We start from the raw sequence: 17,183 nt of genomic DNA on the forward strand, positions 1-17,183 counted from the left end.
AAAGCTGCCACCAGTGCAGGCTTCGGCCTACACTTTGCTCCTCTCCTCCTCCTCCTGCTGACCCTGAGCTCTAACACCGCTAGTTTTTGCCCGGACATGCAATCTGCACAGAGAAAAACACCAGTCAATGTGTCAGTGGGGTTCAGCAACGCCAGCTGTTCCCCTGCTGTGTAGCTTGCAACGTGACCTGCAAACGCCACGCAGGCACATGAACTGAAATTGAAGGGAGCCTGCCCCCCACCCACAGGTGTTTCTATGTATATCAGCCACCTTGTACAGCAGTACTGCTGCATTTGTACAAGGTGGCTGACTTTTTCTCCTTGCCCACGTGGAACTCAACACGTACAAAATGTGTCTCATTAGAGACCATTACAATGTCCCTGAGGTGTGACTTTCCTTTGTAATGACACGCAGCACCACCCTTGTTAGCGCTGCCCGTCTTTTGACATCATTGGTTAGCTGGCTGCGCCTGTGCATCTCCCCTGCTCGAAACAACGGCCCTCGGTGTCTTTTTTTTTTGGACAGCGAGGGTGTGATTGATGGGCATGTGCAGTGCATATGTTTGCCTGTGTTCACTCATCTCCTTCCGCCTTCTTCAGACTGGGTGTCCTCATGGCCGCGGCAGGCGATAAGGGATCAGATGAGGCCGCCCAGTCTGAAGCAGGTGTAAGGACATGTGTGAGCGGCAAACATATTTAGTGCACCAGGGCACGAATCCCAGCACCGCAGTGTGATTTTTTAAAAAAAAACTGTGGGTCTGGGATTCATGTCCATCGCTAACCGCAACGGCCAACATGAAATGAGGTCATAAGACAGGAAGCGCTCACAGCGCATGGCCAAAGGATCACAAGAGCGCAGACTCCTGTACAGCAACTAACAACGCTCAGGAAGCTGCGCCCATGCAAAAAGGTGTTGTTTTCGACACCTGTGCTGCTTTTCTTTAAAAAGACAAGTCACGCCTCCACTACTGATTAACAGTATAATGGGCTAAATAGTCTACGTGTTGCATTCAGCTTGTGCAAGTAGAAAAATTAATAGAGCAACCTTTTACTTGTGCAGCATTAATGCTGCAGAAGGAGTGGCTCTTGTACTTTGTAACACCTGAGGGGGGGTTAAAGGTAACCTTTGAAATTGGTTCAACTAGGCTTCGGCCTACACTCTGCTCCTCTCCTCCTCCAGCTGACCCTGGGCTCTAACAACGCTAGTTTTTGCCCGGAAATGCTAGCTGCACAGAGAAAAACACCAGCCAATGTGTTAGTGGTGTTCAGCACCGCCAGCTGTTCCCCCGCTGTGTAGCCGGCATCGTGTCCAGCACAAGCCACGCTGGCACAACCGACCAAAAGCTGCCACCAGTGCAGGCTTCGGCCTACACTTTGCTCCTCTCCTCCTCCTGCTGACCCTGGGCTAAAACAACGCCAGTTTCTGCCCGGACATGCTAGCTGCACAGAGAAAAACACCAGCCAATGTGTTAGTGGGGTTCAGCACCGCCAGCTGTTCCTCTGCTGTGTAGTCGGCATCGTGTCCAGCACAAGCCACGCTGGCACAACTGACCAAAAGCTGCCACCAGTGCAGGCTTCGGCCTACACTTTGCTCCTCTCCTCCTCCTGCTGACCCTGGGCTAAAACAACGCCAGTTTCTGCCCGGACATGCTAGCTGCACAGAGAAAAACACCAGCCAATGTGTTAGTGGGGTTCAGCACCGCCAGCTGTTCCCCTGCTGTGTAGCTTGCAACGTTTCCTGCAAACGCCACGCAGGAACATGAACTGAAATTGAAGGGAGCCTGCCCCCCACCCCCCCAGGTGTTTCTATGTATAACAGCCACCTTGTACAGCAGTACTGCTGCATTTGTACAAGGTGGCTGACTTTTTCTCCTTGCACACGTGGAACTCAACAAGTACAAAATGTGTCTCATTACAGACCATTACAATGTCCCTGAGGTGTGACTTTCCTTTTTAATGACACGCAGCACCCCCATTGTTAGCGCTGCCCGTCTCCTGACATCATTGGTTGGCTGGCTGTGCCTGTGCGTCCCCCCTGCCCGACACAACGCCCCCCGTTGTCTCATATATTTTGACTGCGAGGGTGTGATTGATGGGCACGAGCAGTGCATATGTTCCCCTGTTTTCACTCCCCTCCTTCTTCTGACTGTGCGGCCTCATGGCCGCGGCATGCGATAAGGGATCAGCTGAGGCCGCCCAGTCTGAAGCAGGTGTAAGGACATGTGTGAGCGGCGAACATATTTACTGCACAAGGCCACGAATCCCAGCACCGCAGTGTGACTTTAGGAAAAGCCACTGTGGGTCTGGGATTCATGGCCATCGTTAACCGCACCGGCCAACATGAAATGAGGTCATGAGACGGCCTGCACTAACAGGGTATTGCCAAGGGATAACACAAGAGCGCAGTTTCCTGTACTGCAAATAACAACGGTAAGGAATCTGCGCACAGCACCTAGGTGTTAATTTGTACACCTGTGCTGCGTCTCCTTAAAAAGACTAGTAGTACTAGTCACGCCTCCACTACTGTTTGACAGTATAATGGGCTAAATAGTGTACGTGTTTAATTCAGCGTGTGCATGGAGCAAAATTAAATAGAGCAACCTTTGACTTGTGCATCATTAATGCTGTTCAAGGTGTGGCTCTTGTACCTTGCAACACCTGAGGGGGGGGGGTAAAGGTAACCTTTGAAATTGGTTCAACTAGGCTTCGGCCTACACTGTGCTCCTCTACTCCTCCTGCTGACCCTGGGCTCAAACACCGCTAGTTTTTGCCCGGAAATGCTAGCTGCACAGAGAAAAACACCAGCCAATGTGTTAGTGGGGTTCAGCACCGCTAGCTGTTCCCCTGCTGTGTAGTCGGCAACGTGTCCAGCACAAGCCACGCTGGCACAACAGAACAAAAGCTGCCACCAGTGCAGGCTTCGGCCTACACTTTGCTCCTCTCCTCCTCCTGCTGACCCTGGGCTCAAACAACGCCAGTTTCTGCCCGGACATGCTAGCTGCACAGAGAAAAACACCAGCCAATGTGTTAGTGGGGTTCAGCACCGCCAGCTGTTCCCCCGCTGTGTAGCCGGCATCGTGTCCAGCACAAGCCACGCTGGCACAACCGACCAAAAGCTGCCACCAGTGCAGGCTTCGGCCTACACTTTGCTCCTCTCCTCCTCCTCCTGCTGACCCTGGGCTCTAACACCGCTAGTTTTTGCCCGGACATGCAATCTGCACAGAGAAAAACACCAGTCAATGTGTCAGTGGGGTTCAGCAACGCCAGCTGTTCCCCTGCTGTGTAGCTTGCAACGTGACCTGCAAACGCCACGCAGGCACATGAACTGAAATTGAAGGGAGCCTGCCCCCCACCCACAGGTGTTTCTATGTATAACAGCCACCTTGTACAGCAGTACTGCTGCATTTGTACAAGGTGGCTGACTTTTTCTCCTTGCCCACGTGGAACTCAACACGTACAAAATGTGTCTCATTAGAGACCATTACAATGTCCCTGAGGTGTGACTTTCCTTTGTAATGACACGCAGCACCACCCTTGTTAGCGCTGCCCGTCTTTTGACATCATTGGTTAGCTGGCTGCGCCTGTGCATCTCCCCTGCTCGAAACAACGGCCCTCGGTGTCTTATTTTTTTTGGACAGCGAGGGTGTGATTGATGGGCATGTGCAGTGCATATGTTTGCCTGTGTTCACTCATCTCCTTCCGCCTTCTTCAGACTGGGTGTCCTCATGGCCGCGGCAGGCGATAAGGGATCAGATGAGGCCGCCCAGTCTGAAGCAGGTGTAAGGACATGTGTGAGCGGCAAACATATTTAGTGCACCAGGGCACGAATCCCAGCACCGCAGTGTGATTTTTTAAAAACACACTGTGGGTCTGGGATTCATGTCCATCGCTAACCGCAACGGCCAACATGAAATGAGGTCATAAGACAGGAAGCGCTCACAGCGCATGGCCAAAGGATCACAAGAGCGCAGACTCCTGTACAGCAACTAACAACGCTCAGGAAGCTGCGCCCATGCAAAAAGGTGTTGTTTTCGACACCTGTGCTGCTTTTCTTTAAAAAGACAAGTCACGCCTCCACTACTGATTAACAGTATAATGGGCTAAATAGTCTACGTGTTGCATTCAGCTTGTGTAAGTAGAAAAATTAATAGAGCAACCTTTTACTTGTGCAGCATTAATGCTGCAGAAGGAGTGGCTCTTGTACTTTGTAACACCTGAGGGGGGGTTAAAGGTAACCTTTGAAATTGGTTCAACTAGGCTGCGGCCTACACTCTGCTCCTCTCCTCCTCCTGCTGACCCTGGGCTCTAACAACGCTAGTTTTTGCCCGGAAATGCTAGCTGCACAGAGAAAAACACCAGCCAATGTGTTAGTGGGGTTCAGCACCGCCAGCTGTTCCCCCGCTGTGTAGCCGGCATCGTGTCCAGCACAAGCCACGCTGGCACAACCGACCAAAAGCTGCCACCAGTGCAGGCTTCGGCCTACACTTTGCTCCTCTCCTCCTCCTCCTGCTGACCCTGGGCTCAAACACCGCTAGTTTTTGCCCGGAAATGCTAGCTGCACAGAGAAAAACACCAGCCAATGTGTTAGTGGGGTTCAGCACCGCCAGCTGTTCCCCTGCTGTGCAGCTTGCAACGTGACCTGCAAACGCCACGCAGGCACATGAACTGAAATTGAAGGGAGCCTGGCCCCCACCCCCAGGTGTTTATATGTATAACAGCCACCTTGTACAGCAGTACTGCTGCATTTGTACAAGGTGGCTGATGTTTTCTCCTTGCCCACGTGGAACTCAACACGTACAAAATGTGTCTCTTTGAGACCATTCCACTGTCCCTGAGGAGTGACTTTCCTTTCTAATGATACGCAGCACCCCCCTTGGTAGCGCTTCCCGTCTTCTGACATCATTGGTTGGCTACTTGCGCCTGTTCGTCCGCCCTGCCTGAATAAAATGCTCCTCGTTGTCTTAATTATTTTGACTGCGAGGGTGTGATTGATGGGCACGAGCAGTGCATATCTTCGCCTGTCTTAACTCATCTCCTTCCGCCTTCTTCAGACTGTGCAGCCTCATGGCCGCGGCATGCGAGAAGGGATCAGCAGAGGCCGCCCAGTCTGAAGCAGGTGTAAGGACGTGTGTGAGCGGCCAAAATATTTACTGCTCAAGGCCACGAATCCCAGCACCGCAGTGTGGCTTTATGAAAAGACACTGTGGGTCTGGGATTTATGGCCATCGTTAACCGCACCGGCCAACATGAAATGATGTCATAAGATGGGCAGCGCTAACAGGGCATTGCCAAGGGATAACACAAGAGCGCAGACTCCTGTACAGCAAATAACAACGCTCAGGAAGCTGCGCCAAGCACCAAGGCGTTATTTTGGACACCTGTGCTGCGTCTCATCAAAAAACCAAGTCACGCATCCACTACAGTTTGACTGTAGAATGGGGTAAATTGTGTATGTCTTTCATTCAGCGTGTGCAAGTAGACAAATTAATAGAGCAACCGTTCACTAGTGCAGCATTAATACTGCACAAGGTGTGTCTCTTGTACTTTGCAACACCTGAGGGGGGGGTTAAAGGTTTCCTTTGAAATTGGTTCAACTAGGCTTCGGCCTACACTCTGCTCCTCTCCTCCTCCTCCTGCTTCAACACGGGCTCTAACATCGCTAGTTTTTGCCCGCAAGTGCTAGCTGCACAGAGAAAAACACACGCCATTGTGTTAGTGGGGTTCAGCAACGCCAGCTGTTCCCCCAGTGTGTAGCCGGCAAAGTGTCCTGCAAACGCAACGCAGACACAAAGCTGCCTCCAGTGCAGGCTTCGGCCTACACTCATCTCCCCCTGCTTACCCTTTGCTCCAACACCGCTAGTTGGGGCTCTAGGAAGACAATCTTTAATAGGCAAGGCAACGCATCTGGGTTCCAGCACCGCCAGCTGGTTCTCGGCAGTGTTCTTGTCACAGGTACTCCCTCGTGCCAAGCCTGGTTTCAGCACCGTCAGCTGTTTCCGGGTTGTGTCAAGCTCACTGAGACACCTATGCTTGCCTCGTCGTGGTGCGGTCGGGTTAGCCAACTCCAGGGTGCCTCCAGTTTAGGAGCTTCCTATGTGGGCTGCGTGAACTGGTAGTCAAGGCTGGTTCTGTAGTGCCAGTAGGCCCAGCTCCCCCTGTAGGACTGTTGGGGTTCGGTAACTGCGGCTGCCTCGCGGCCTAGCTGTTCTCTCCTCTCCTGTGGGCCTTGGGGTCCACCACCTGGTTCCAGCACCGTCAGCTGGTTCCGGGCCGAGCCTTTGGCTTAGGTGCCTCCTCCTGGGTATCCGAGTTCCGCCAACGCCAGGCGGTCCTTGGTAGTGCTTTTAAGCGCGGGCACCTACAGCTTAGTAACCGGGTTCCAGCACCGTCAGCTGGTCCTCGGTCGTGCCATTGGCTCTTGCACACTGGGGCAACGCATCCGGGTTCCAGCACCGCCAGCTGGTTCTCGGCAGTGTTCTTGTCACAGGTACTCCCTCGTGCCAAGCCTGGTTTCAGCACCGTCAGCTGTTTCCGGGTTGTGTCAAGCTCACTGAGACACCTATGCTTGCCTCGTCGTGGTGCGGTCGGGTTAGCCAACTCCAGGGTGCCTCCAGTTTAGGAGCTTCCTATGTGGGCTGCGTGAACTGGTAGTCAAGGCTGGTTCTGTAGTGCCAGTAGGCCCAGCTCCCCCTGTAGGACTGTTGGGGTTCGGTAACTGCGGCTGCCTCGCGGCCTAGCTGTTCTCTCCTCTCCTGTGGGCCTTGGGGTCCACCACCTGGTTCCAGCACCGTCAGCTGGTTCCGGGCCGAGCCTTTGGCTTAGGTGCCTCCTCCTGGGTATCCGAGTTCCGCCAACGCCAGGCGGTCCTTGGTAGTGCTTTTAAGCGTGGGCACCTACAGCTTAGTAACCGGGTTCCAGCACCGTCAGCTGGTCCTCGGTCGTGCCATTGGCTCTTGCACACTGGGGCAACGCATCCGGGTTCCAGCACCGCCAGCTGGTTCTCGGCAGTGTTCTTGTCACAGGTACTCCCTCGTGCCAAGCCTGGTTTCAGCACCGTCAGCTGTTTCCGGGTTGTGTCAAGCTCACTGAGACACCTATGCTTGCCTCGTCGTGGTGCGGTCGGGTTAGCCAACTCCAGGGTGCCTCCAGTTTAGGAGCTTCCTATGTGGGCTGCGTGAACTGGTAGTCAAGGCTGGTTCTGTAGTGCCAGTAGGCCCAGCTCCCCCTGTAGGACTGTTGGGGTTCGGTAACTGCGGCTGCCTCGCGGCCTAGCTGTTCTCTCCTCTCCTGTGGGCCTTGGGGTCCACCACCTGGTTCCAGCACCGTCAGCTGGTTCCGGGCCGAGCCTTTGGCTTAGGTGCCTCCTCCTGGGTATCCGAGTTCCGCCAACGCCAGGCGGTCCTTGGTAGTGCTTTTAAGCGTGGGCACCTACAGCTTAGTAACCGGGTTCCAGCACCGTCAGCTGGTCCTCGGTCGTGCCATTGGCTCTTGCACACTGGGGCAACGCATCCGGGTTCCAGCACCGCCAGCTGGTTCTCGGCAGTGTTCTTGTCACAGGTACTCCCTCGTGCCAAGCCTGGTTTCAGCACCGTCAGCTGTTTCCGGGTTGTGTCAACTTCACTGAGACGCCTATGCTTGCCCCGTCGTGGTGCGGTCGAGTTAGCCAACTCCAGGGTGCCTCCAGTTTAGGAGCTTCCTATGTGGGCTGCGTGAACTGGTAGTCAAGGCTGGTTCTGTAGTGCCAGTAGGCCCAGCTCCCCCTGTAGGACTGTTGGGGTTCGGTAACTGCGGCTGCCTCGCGGCCTAGCTGTTCTCTCCTCTCCTGTGGGCCTTGGGGTCCACCACCTGGTTCCAGCACCGTCAGCTGGTTCCGGGCCGAGCCTTTGGCTTAGGTGCCTCCTCCTGGGTATCCGAGTTCCGCCAACGCCAGGCGGTCCTTGGTAGTGCTTTTAAGCGCGGGCACCTACAGCTTAGTAACCGGGTTCCAGCACCGTCAGCTGGTCCTCGGTCGTGCCATTGGCTCTTGCACACTGGGGCAACGCATCCGGGTTCCAGCACCGCCAGCTGGTTCTCGGCAGTGTTCTTGTCACAGGTACTCCCTCGTGCCAAGCCTGGTTTCAGCACCGTCAGCTGTTTCCGGGTTGTGTCAAGCTCACTGAGACACCTATGCTTGCCTCGTCGTGGTGCGGTCGGGTTAGCCAACTCCAGGGTGCCTCCAGTTTAGGAGCTTCCTATGTGGGCTGCGTGAACTGGTAGTCAAGGCTGGTTCTGTAGTGCCAGTAGGCCCAGCTCCCCCTGTAGGACTGTTGGGGTTCGGTAACTGCGGCTGCCTCGCGGCCTAGCTGTTCTCTCCTCTCCTGTGGGCCTTGGGGTCCACCACCTGGTTCCAGCACCGTCAGCTGGTTCCGGGCCGAGCCTTTGGCTTAGGTGCCTCCTCCTGGGTATCCGAGTTCCGCCAACGCCAGGCGGTCCTTGGTAGTGCTTTTAAGCGCGGGCACCTACAGCTTAGTAACCGGGTTCCAGCACCGTCAGCTGGTCTTCGGTCGTGCCATTGGCTCTTGCACACTGGGGCAACGCATCCGGGTTCCAGCACCGCCAGCTGGTTCTCGGCAGTGTTCTTGTCACAGGTACTCCCTCGTGCCAAGCCTGGTTTCAGCACCGTCAGCTGTTTCCGGGTTGTGTCAAGCTCACTGAGACACCTATGCTTGCCTCGTCGTGGTGCGGTCGGGTTAGCCAACTCCAGGGTGCCTCCAGTTTAGGAGCTTCCTATGTGGGCTGCGTGAACTGGTAGTCAAGGCTGGTTCTGTAGTGCCAGTAGGCCCAGCTCCCCCTGTAGGACTGTTGGGGTTCGGTAACTGCGGCTGCCTCGCGGCCTAGCTGTTCTCTCCTCTCCTGTGGGCCTTGGGGTCCACCACCTGGTTCCAGCACCGTCAGCTGGTTCCGGGCCGAGCCTTTGGCTTAGGTGCCTCCTCCTGGGTATCCGAGTTCCGCCAACGCCAGGCGGTCCTTGGTAGTGCTTTTAAGCGCGGGCACCTACAGCTTAGTAACCGGGTTCCAGCACCGTCAGCTGGTCCTCGGTCGTGCCATTGGCTCTTGCACACTGGGGCAACGCATCCGGGTTCCAGCACCGCCAGCTGGTTCTCGGCAGTGTTCTTGTCACAGGTACTCCCTCGTGCCAAGCCTGGTTTCAGCACCGTCAGCTGTTTCCGGGTTGTGTCAAGCTCACTGAGACACCTATGCTTGCCTCGTCGTGGTGCGGTCGGGTTAGCCAACTCCAGGGTGCCTCCAGTTTAGGAGCTTCCTATGTGGGCTGCGTGAACTGGTAGTCAAGGCTGGTTCTGTAGTGCCAGTAGGCCCAGCTCCCCCTGTAGGACTGTTGGGGTTCGGTAACTGCGGCTGCCTCGCGGCCTAGCTGTTCTCTCCTCTCCTGTGGGCCTTGGGGTCCACCACCTGGTTCCAGCACCGTCAGCTGGTTCCGGGCCGAGCCTTTGGCTTAGGTGCCTCCTCCTGGGTATCCGAGTTCCGCCAACGCCAGGCGGTCCTTGGTAGTGCTTTTAAGCGCGGGCACCTACAGCTTAGTAACCGGGTTCCAGCACCGTCAGCTGGTCCTCGGTCGTGCCATTGGCTCTTGCACACTGGGGCAACGCATCCGGGTTCCAGCACCGCCAGCTGGTTCTCGGCAGTGTTCTTGTCACAGGTACTCCCTCGTGCCAAGCCTGGTTTCAGCACCGTCAGCTGTTTCCGGGTTGTGTCAACTTCACTGAGACGCCTATGCTTGCCCCGTCGTGGTGCGGTCGAGTTAGCCAACTCCAGGGTGCCTCCAGTTTAGGAGCTTCCTATGTGGGCTGCGTGAACTGGTAGTCAAGGCTGGTTCTGTAGTGCCAGTAGGCCCAGCTCCCCCTGTAGGACTGTTGGGGTTCGGTAACTGCGGCTGCCTCGCGGCCTAGCTGTTCTCTCCTCTCCTGTGGGCCTTGGGGTCCACCACCTGGTTCCAGCACCGTCAGCTGGTTCCGGGCCGAGCCTTTGGCTTAGGTGCCTCCTCCTGGGTATCCGAGTTCCGCCAACGCCAGGCGGTCCTTGGTAGTGCTTTTAAGCGCGGGCACCTACAGCTTAGTAACCGGGTTCCAGCACCGTCAGCTGGTCCTCGGTCGTGCCATTGGCTCTTGCACACTGGGGCAACGCATCCGGGTTCCAGCACCGCCAGCTGGTTCTCGGCAGTGTTCTTGTCACAGGTACTCCCTCGTGCCAAGCCTGGTTTCAGCACCGTCAGCTGTTTCCGGGTTGTGTCAAGCTCACTGAGACACCTATGCTTGCCTCGTCGTGGTGCGGTCGGGTTAGCCAACTCCAGGGTGCCTCCAGTTTAGGAGCTTCCTATGTGGGCTGCGTGAACTGGTAGTCAAGGCTGGTTCTGTAGTGCCAGTAGGCCCAGCTCCCCCTGTAGGACTGTTGGGGTTCGGTAACTGCGGCTGCCTCGCGGCCTAGCTGTTCTCTCCTCTCCTGTGGGCCTTGGGGTCCACCACCTGGTTCCAGCACCGTCAGCTGGTTCCGGGCCGAGCCTTTGGCTTAGGTGCCTCCTCCTGGGTATCCGATTTCCGCCAACGCCAGGCGGTCCTTGGTAGTGCTTTTAAGCGCGGGCACCTACAGCTTAGTAACCGGGTTCCAGCACCGTCAGCTGGTCCTCGGTCGTGCCATTGGCTCTTGCACACTGGGGCAACGCATCCGGGTTCCAGCACCGCCAGCTGGTTCTCGGCAGTGTTCTTGTCACAGGTACTCCCTCGTGCCAAGCCTGGTTTCAGCACCGTCAGCTGTTTCCGGGTTGTGTCAAGCTCACTGAGACACCTATGCTTGCCTCGTCGTGGTGCGGTCGGGTTAGCCAACTCCAGGGTGCCTCCAGTTTAGGAGCTTCCTATGTGGGCTGCGTGAACTGGTAGTCAAGGCTGGTTCTGTAGTGCCAGTAGGCCCAGCTCCCCCTGTAGGACTGTTGGGGTTCGGTAACTGCGGCTGCCTCGCGGCCTAGCTGTTCTCTCCTCTCCTGTGGGCCTTGGGGTCCACCACCTGGTTCCAGCACCGTCAGCTGGTTCCGGGCCGAGCCTTTGGCTTAGGTGCCTCCTCCTGGGTATCCGAGTTCCGCCAACGCCAGGCGGTCCTTGGTAGTGCTTTTAAGCGCGGGCACCTACAGCTTAGTAACCGGGTTCCAGCACCGTCAGCTGGTCCTCGGTCGTGCCATTGGCTCTTGCACACTGGGGCAACGCATCCGGGTTCCAGCACCGCCAGCTGGTTCTCGGCAGTGTTCTTGTCACAGGTACTCCCTCGTGCCAAGCCTGGTTTCAGCACCGTCAGCTGTTTCCGGGTTGTGTCAAGCTCACTGAGACACCTATGCTTGCCTCGTCGTGGTGCGGTCGGGTTAGCCAACTCCAGGGTGCCTCCAGTTTAGGAGCTTCCTATGTGGGCTGCGTGAACTGGTAGTCAAGGCTGGTTCTGTAGTGCCAGTAGGCCCAGCTCCCCCTGTAGGACTGTTGGGGTTCGGTAACTGCGGCTGCCTCGCGGCCTAGCTGTTCTCTCCTCTCCTGTGGGCCTTGGGGTCCACCACCTGGTTCCAGCACCGTCAGCTGGTTCCGGGCCGAGCCTTTGGCTTAGGTGCCTCCTCCTGGGTATCCGAGTTCCGCCAACGCCAGGCGGTCCTTGGTAGTGCTTTTAAGCGCGGGCACCTACAGCTTAGTAACCGGGTTCCAGCACCGTCAGCTGGTCCTCGGTCGTGCCATTGGCTCTTGCACACTGGGGCAACGCATCCGGGTTCCAGCACCGCCAGCTGGTTCTCGGCAGTGTTCTTGTCACAGGTACTCCCTCGTGCCAAGCCTGGTTTCAGCACCGTCAGCTGTTTCCGGGTTGTGTCAACTTCACTGAGACGCCTATGCTTGCCCCGTCGTGGTGCGGTCGAGTTAGCCAACTCCAGGGTGCCTCCAGTTTAGGAGCTTCCTATGTGGGCTGCGTGAACTGGTAGTCAAGGCTGGTTCTGTAGTGCCAGTAGGCCCAGCTCCCCCTGTAGGACTGTTGGGGTTCGGTAACTGCGGCTGCCTCGCGGCCTAGCTGTTCTCTCCTCTCCTGTGGGCCTTCGGGTCCACCACCTGGTTCCAGCACCGTCAGCTGGTTCTCGGCAGTGTCTTTTGCTCTTGTACCTTCTGCTCCCCATCCTGGTTCCAGTACCGTCAGCTGGTTCCGGGCGGAGCCTTTGGCTTAGGTGCCTCCTTCTGGGTATCCAAGTTCCACCAACGTCAGGTGGTCCTTGGTAGTGCTTTCAGGCACGGGTACCTCCTGCTTAGTAACCAGGTTCCAGTAACGTCAGCTGGTCCTTGGTAGTTCCATTGGCTCTTGGACCTTCGGCTACCCATCCGGGTTCCAGTACCGTCAGCTGGTTCTCGGCAGTGTCTTTTGCTCTTGTACCTTCTGCTCCCCATCCTGGTTCCAGTAACGTCAGCTGGTTCCGGGCAGAGCCTTTGGCTTAGGTGCCTCCTTCTGGGTATCCGAGTTCCGCCAACGTCAGGCGGTCCTTGGTAGTGCTTTTTAGCACGGGTACCTCCTGCTTAGTAACCGGGTTCCAGTAACGTCAGCTGGTCCTCGGTAGTTCCATAGGCTCTTGAACCTTCGGGTAGCCATCCGAGTTCCAGTTCCATCAGCTGGTTCTTGGCATTTTCTCAGCCTTCTTGTACCTTCTGCTACATTTCCAAGTTGAAGACCCTAACGTCGACAACCCGGAAGACCACCCCGATGACGACGACCCGGAAGACCACCCCGATGACGACGACGACGACGGCGGAGACGACGACGGCTGAGACGACGACGGCGGAGATGACGACACTGGAGACGACGACCCTGGAGACGACGACATGGAAGACCGAGAAGCAGAAGAACAAGAGGCTGCAGAACAAAGAGCAGAAGAACATTAAGCATAAGACTTAATATCAGAGCAAAAGATATTACCTAAATTATATGCAGAAGAAGACTAAGCAGTGTATGGGGGTGAGTCCGTTCCTCCTCGTGGTGCCCCTGGATAAAGCCTGATGCTGCAGGCCAAACTGAACGCGGACAAATGTAACTTTTGTGACTGGCAGAACGGAAGGTGTAATCTTCCAACTTTTATAGATAACAACTACGGGAATGCCTGTCACAAATGAGAATATGATGAAGAAGTAGAATAGGAAGAATAATAACAGTGGAATAAAAAGAATATGTAGAATAGGAAGAATAATAATAGCTGAATAAAATGAATATGAAGAATGTAATAAAAAAAAAAATAGGTAGAAGTTGAAGAAGAAGATGAATAAGGTGAAGAAGAAGTTGATGTCAAAGATGCTGATGATGATGAAGATGAAAGTGTGGGAAAAGTAAAAAAAAAAAGAAAAAAAAAAGAAGGGGAAGGGCGTGGAATAGTGAAACATCAATATCTGACAAAATAAAAAAAAATTTACATACTCAATATCTTTTTCACTCCGAACGTCTTAAAAAAAACAAAAAACATGCTATTCTATTTGATTGGGCTAAACCTCATTGCCTTTAATGTCTCCGCCACCTCCCACAATACATCCTACATTATTCTTAGTTGTTTTCCTTCATGTAGAATGAACCTACAAGGAAAGAAAGGGTTTATTTTAATTCCGATATTTTGGTCCCATTGACTTGCATTGGGATCGGGTATCGGTATCGGCGATATCCGATATTTTTTGAATATCGGCCGATCCAAACCGATACCGATACTTTCCGATATCGGAAGGTATCGCTCAACACTACTGGTGACCAGTAGAAGAGCGAAACGGCTGTCGTCCATTCTACTCCTGCTCCCATCGCCGATGTTTTAAAGTATTGGAATAAAGACTTTTTTAACTGGTGAGTGCCATCCGTTCCTTTCTATTTTTATACCCATCTCTATGTTCATATTTTCAGTCTTATGAATGTCGTCTAACCAATTCTGGGTTCCAAAGACGTCAAGGGATTAAAAAGAAGCGATCGGACCATTCTGCTCAGAAGACTATCTATACTGTACAATATGAGTCAGTGGGAAGGTGCAACCTATGCCCCATCATCTTTTTCTTAGGTGTTTTTCAACATTTTTGCTTGAAAAAATGATAGAGGTTTCTTATTTGTTGAATGGAGCAAAGAAAAAGACCAAAAAATGGCAGTAAAAAAAAAAAAAGCCTCATAATGCTGGAAAAAAAAGCTAAAAAAAAACAAAGACCGCCGTTAGTAAAAAAAAAAAAAAAAGGAAGAAGAAAAATGTTGAAAAGTGTTCAAGAAACAACAACAAAAAAGCTTAAAGGGACACTGTCACCTGAATTTGGAGGGAACAATCTTCAGCCATGGAGGCGGGGTTTTTGATTCACCCTTTCCTTACCCGCTGGCTGCCATATTGGATTGAAGTTCATTCTCTGTCCTCCATAGTACACGCCTGTGCAAGGCAAGATTGCACCTTGTGCAGGCGTGTACTATAGAGGACAGAGAATGAACTTCAATCCAATATTGCAGCCAGCATGCAGCCAGCGGGTAAGGAAAGGGTGAATCAAACACCCGAAAACCCCGCCTCCATGGCTGAAGATTGTTCCCTCCAAATTCAGGTGACAGTGTCCCATTAAAAAAGCTTACGGTTTACAAAACGCTAGACAAAACGAGTTTCCTGAAATGTCTTCCCCCTGAAAAAGTTGTGTGCGGATATTCTTCCAGGAAACGTAAATGCGGCCATATCGATCGTCAATGCCAATAATGGGTAAATGGTTGTTCACAAGACCGATCGCCAGCGACAAGCCGTACCTTACAGGGAGCGAGCGATCATCGGTCCAACAACCCTGCTGACCCCCGGGTCCCTGACCGTACAATGAACCAGCCGGCTATACACACGAGTCTCAGGAGGGGTCGCTCAGTAGCCGGTATAGTCACTGATGATGATAATGATGGGGGACCCTGCGTGTATACAGGAGCGTGGGCATAAGGAGAGGACAGCGATGATACTGGGGGAGATGAGCCGTTGTCAATAGCAACCAGATTTCATCTTCCAGCATTGGTTAGAATGAGTGAAGAGACCTGCTTGTTGCTATGGGCGACTGCTCCCCGCACTGTCACATACAGGACTGGTCAGTGTACTGCAGTGCTGAGCAGGTGACAGCGCTACATGATGTGTGAGCGCACTTCCGGCCATGCCTCACCTACAGGATTATAGTCCTCCCTGTAAAACCCCAATTCAGAACACTGCTCCACCCCAGAACACAGCCCGTGCACTCACCTCCACGGGAGCTTCCGTGACTCCACACCGTGAGGAAAGCACGAGGCTGGATCTCCGCTAGGAACTAAAGTTAGAACATCCCATAGGGGAAGAAAAAGCGAACGTACGACTTCCGGTTGAATCATGCGTTCCAAAGAAATGTGCGTCACCATAGAAACGGAAGCAAGCGGAAGTTGTCCAGTGGTGTCAGTAGTATTTGCTCGCCAGCCTCTGAGTGGTGCAGTAGAGCTGCAGGCTGGAGGATGATGAGGGGCAGAGCCCTGTGTCCCTGAGCCCCGCTGTCTACAGTCAGGGCGTCTGTGCCGGTGGCCATGTTGGCTTTCTGAGCTGCCGGCACTGGCGCACGGCCCCATCCTGTACACCAGAGCTGTCCTATAAAGAGTTTCCACTCACTGACAGCATGCAGAGCTCTGCAGCCAGTCTGTATGTTCTCCCCGTGTTTGCGTTTCCTCGGAATCCAGACTGTGAGCCCCTCTGGGGACAGCGATGATAATGTCTGTAAAGCGCTGCGGACTATGATGGCGCTATATAGCAAAGCACAATAAATCATGTAGGAAGCGCTAACAGTCTATTAGCTAGTTGGGGTGATGGCAGACGCTGCGGCTCGCTGCACCAAGATGCTCAGTGGATACAGGATTCGCCCCCATAATTGTGTGATGATTCGGGGGTCCGTCAGGCAGAGACTAGGACCCATGCGCAGCCTCACAGTACATGATTAATCTTTATGTATATGGACAATTCGCACTGGATACACAATACATAGTAACATAGTAACATAGTTAGTAAGGCCGAAAAAAGACATTTGTCCATCCAGTTCAGCCTATATTCCATCATAATAAATACCCAGATCTACGTCCTTCTACAGAACCTAATAATTGTATGATACAATATTGTTCTGCTCCAGGAAGACATCCAGGCCTCTCTTGAACCCCTCGACTGAGTTCGCCATCACCACCTCCTCAGGCAAGCAATTCCAGATTCTCACTGCCCTAACAGTAAAGAATCCTCTTCTATGTTGGTGGAAAAACCTTCTCTCCTCCAGACGCAAAGAATGCCCCCTTGTGCCCGTCACCTTCCTTGGTATAAACAGATCCTCAGCGAGATATTTGTATTGTCCCCTTATATACTTATACATGGTTATTAGATCGCCCCTCAGTCGTCTTTTTTCTAGACTAAATAATCCTAATTTCGCTAATCTATCTGGGTATTGTAGTTCTCCCATCCCCTTTATTAATTTTGTTGCCCTCCTTTGTACTCTCTCTAGTTCCATTATATCCTTCCTGAGCACCGGTGCCCAAAACTGGACACAGTACTCCATGTGCGGTCTAACTAGGGATTTGTACAGAGGCAGTATAATGCTCTCATCATGTGTATCCAGACCTCTTTTAATGCACCCCATGATCCTGTTTGCCTTGGCAGCTGCTGCCTGGCACTGGCTGCTCCAGGTAAGTTTATCATTAACTAGGATCCCCAAGTCCTTCTCCCTGTCAGATTTACCCAGTGGTTTCCCGTTCAGTGTGTAATGGTGATATTGATTCCCTCTTCCCATGTGTATAACCTTACATTTATCATTGTTAAACCTCATCTGCCACCTTTCAGCCCAAGTTTCCAACTTATCCAGATCCATCTGTAGCAGAATACTATCTTCTCTTGTATTAACTGCTTTACATAGTTTTGTATCATCTGCAAATATCGATATTTTACTGTGTAAACCTTCTACCAGATCATTAATGAATATGTTGAAGAGAACAGGTCCCAATACTGACCCCTGCGGTACCCCACTGGTCACAGCGACCCAGTTAGAGACTATACCATTTATAACCACCCTCTGCTTTCTATCACTAAGCCAGTTACTAACCCATTTACACACATTTTCCCCCAGACCAAGCATTCTCATTTTGTGTACCAACCTCTTG

The 17,183-nt window shown here is 53.4% G+C and overlaps 1 protein-coding gene across 1 annotated transcript in view; it reads right to left on the reverse strand.

The window, feature by feature from the left end:
• The window catches only part of VPS33B (VPS33B late endosome and lysosome associated), a 121,728-nt gene extending 106,348 nt beyond the window's left edge, over window positions 1-15,380 (reverse strand). The window contains exon 1 of the mRNA XM_069766166.1: window positions 15,268-15,380. The gene's annotated coding sequence lies outside the window, so the exon portion shown is untranslated. The remainder of the gene's footprint in view (window positions 1-15,267) is intronic.
• Window positions 15,381-17,183: the final 1,803 nt, after the last annotated feature.

The sequence above is a fragment of the Ranitomeya imitator genome, chromosome 4, assembly GCF_032444005.1.
Source record: "Ranitomeya imitator isolate aRanImi1 chromosome 4, aRanImi1.pri, whole genome shotgun sequence".
NCBI classification, from domain to species: domain Eukaryota; kingdom Metazoa; phylum Chordata; class Amphibia; order Anura; family Dendrobatidae; genus Ranitomeya; species Ranitomeya imitator.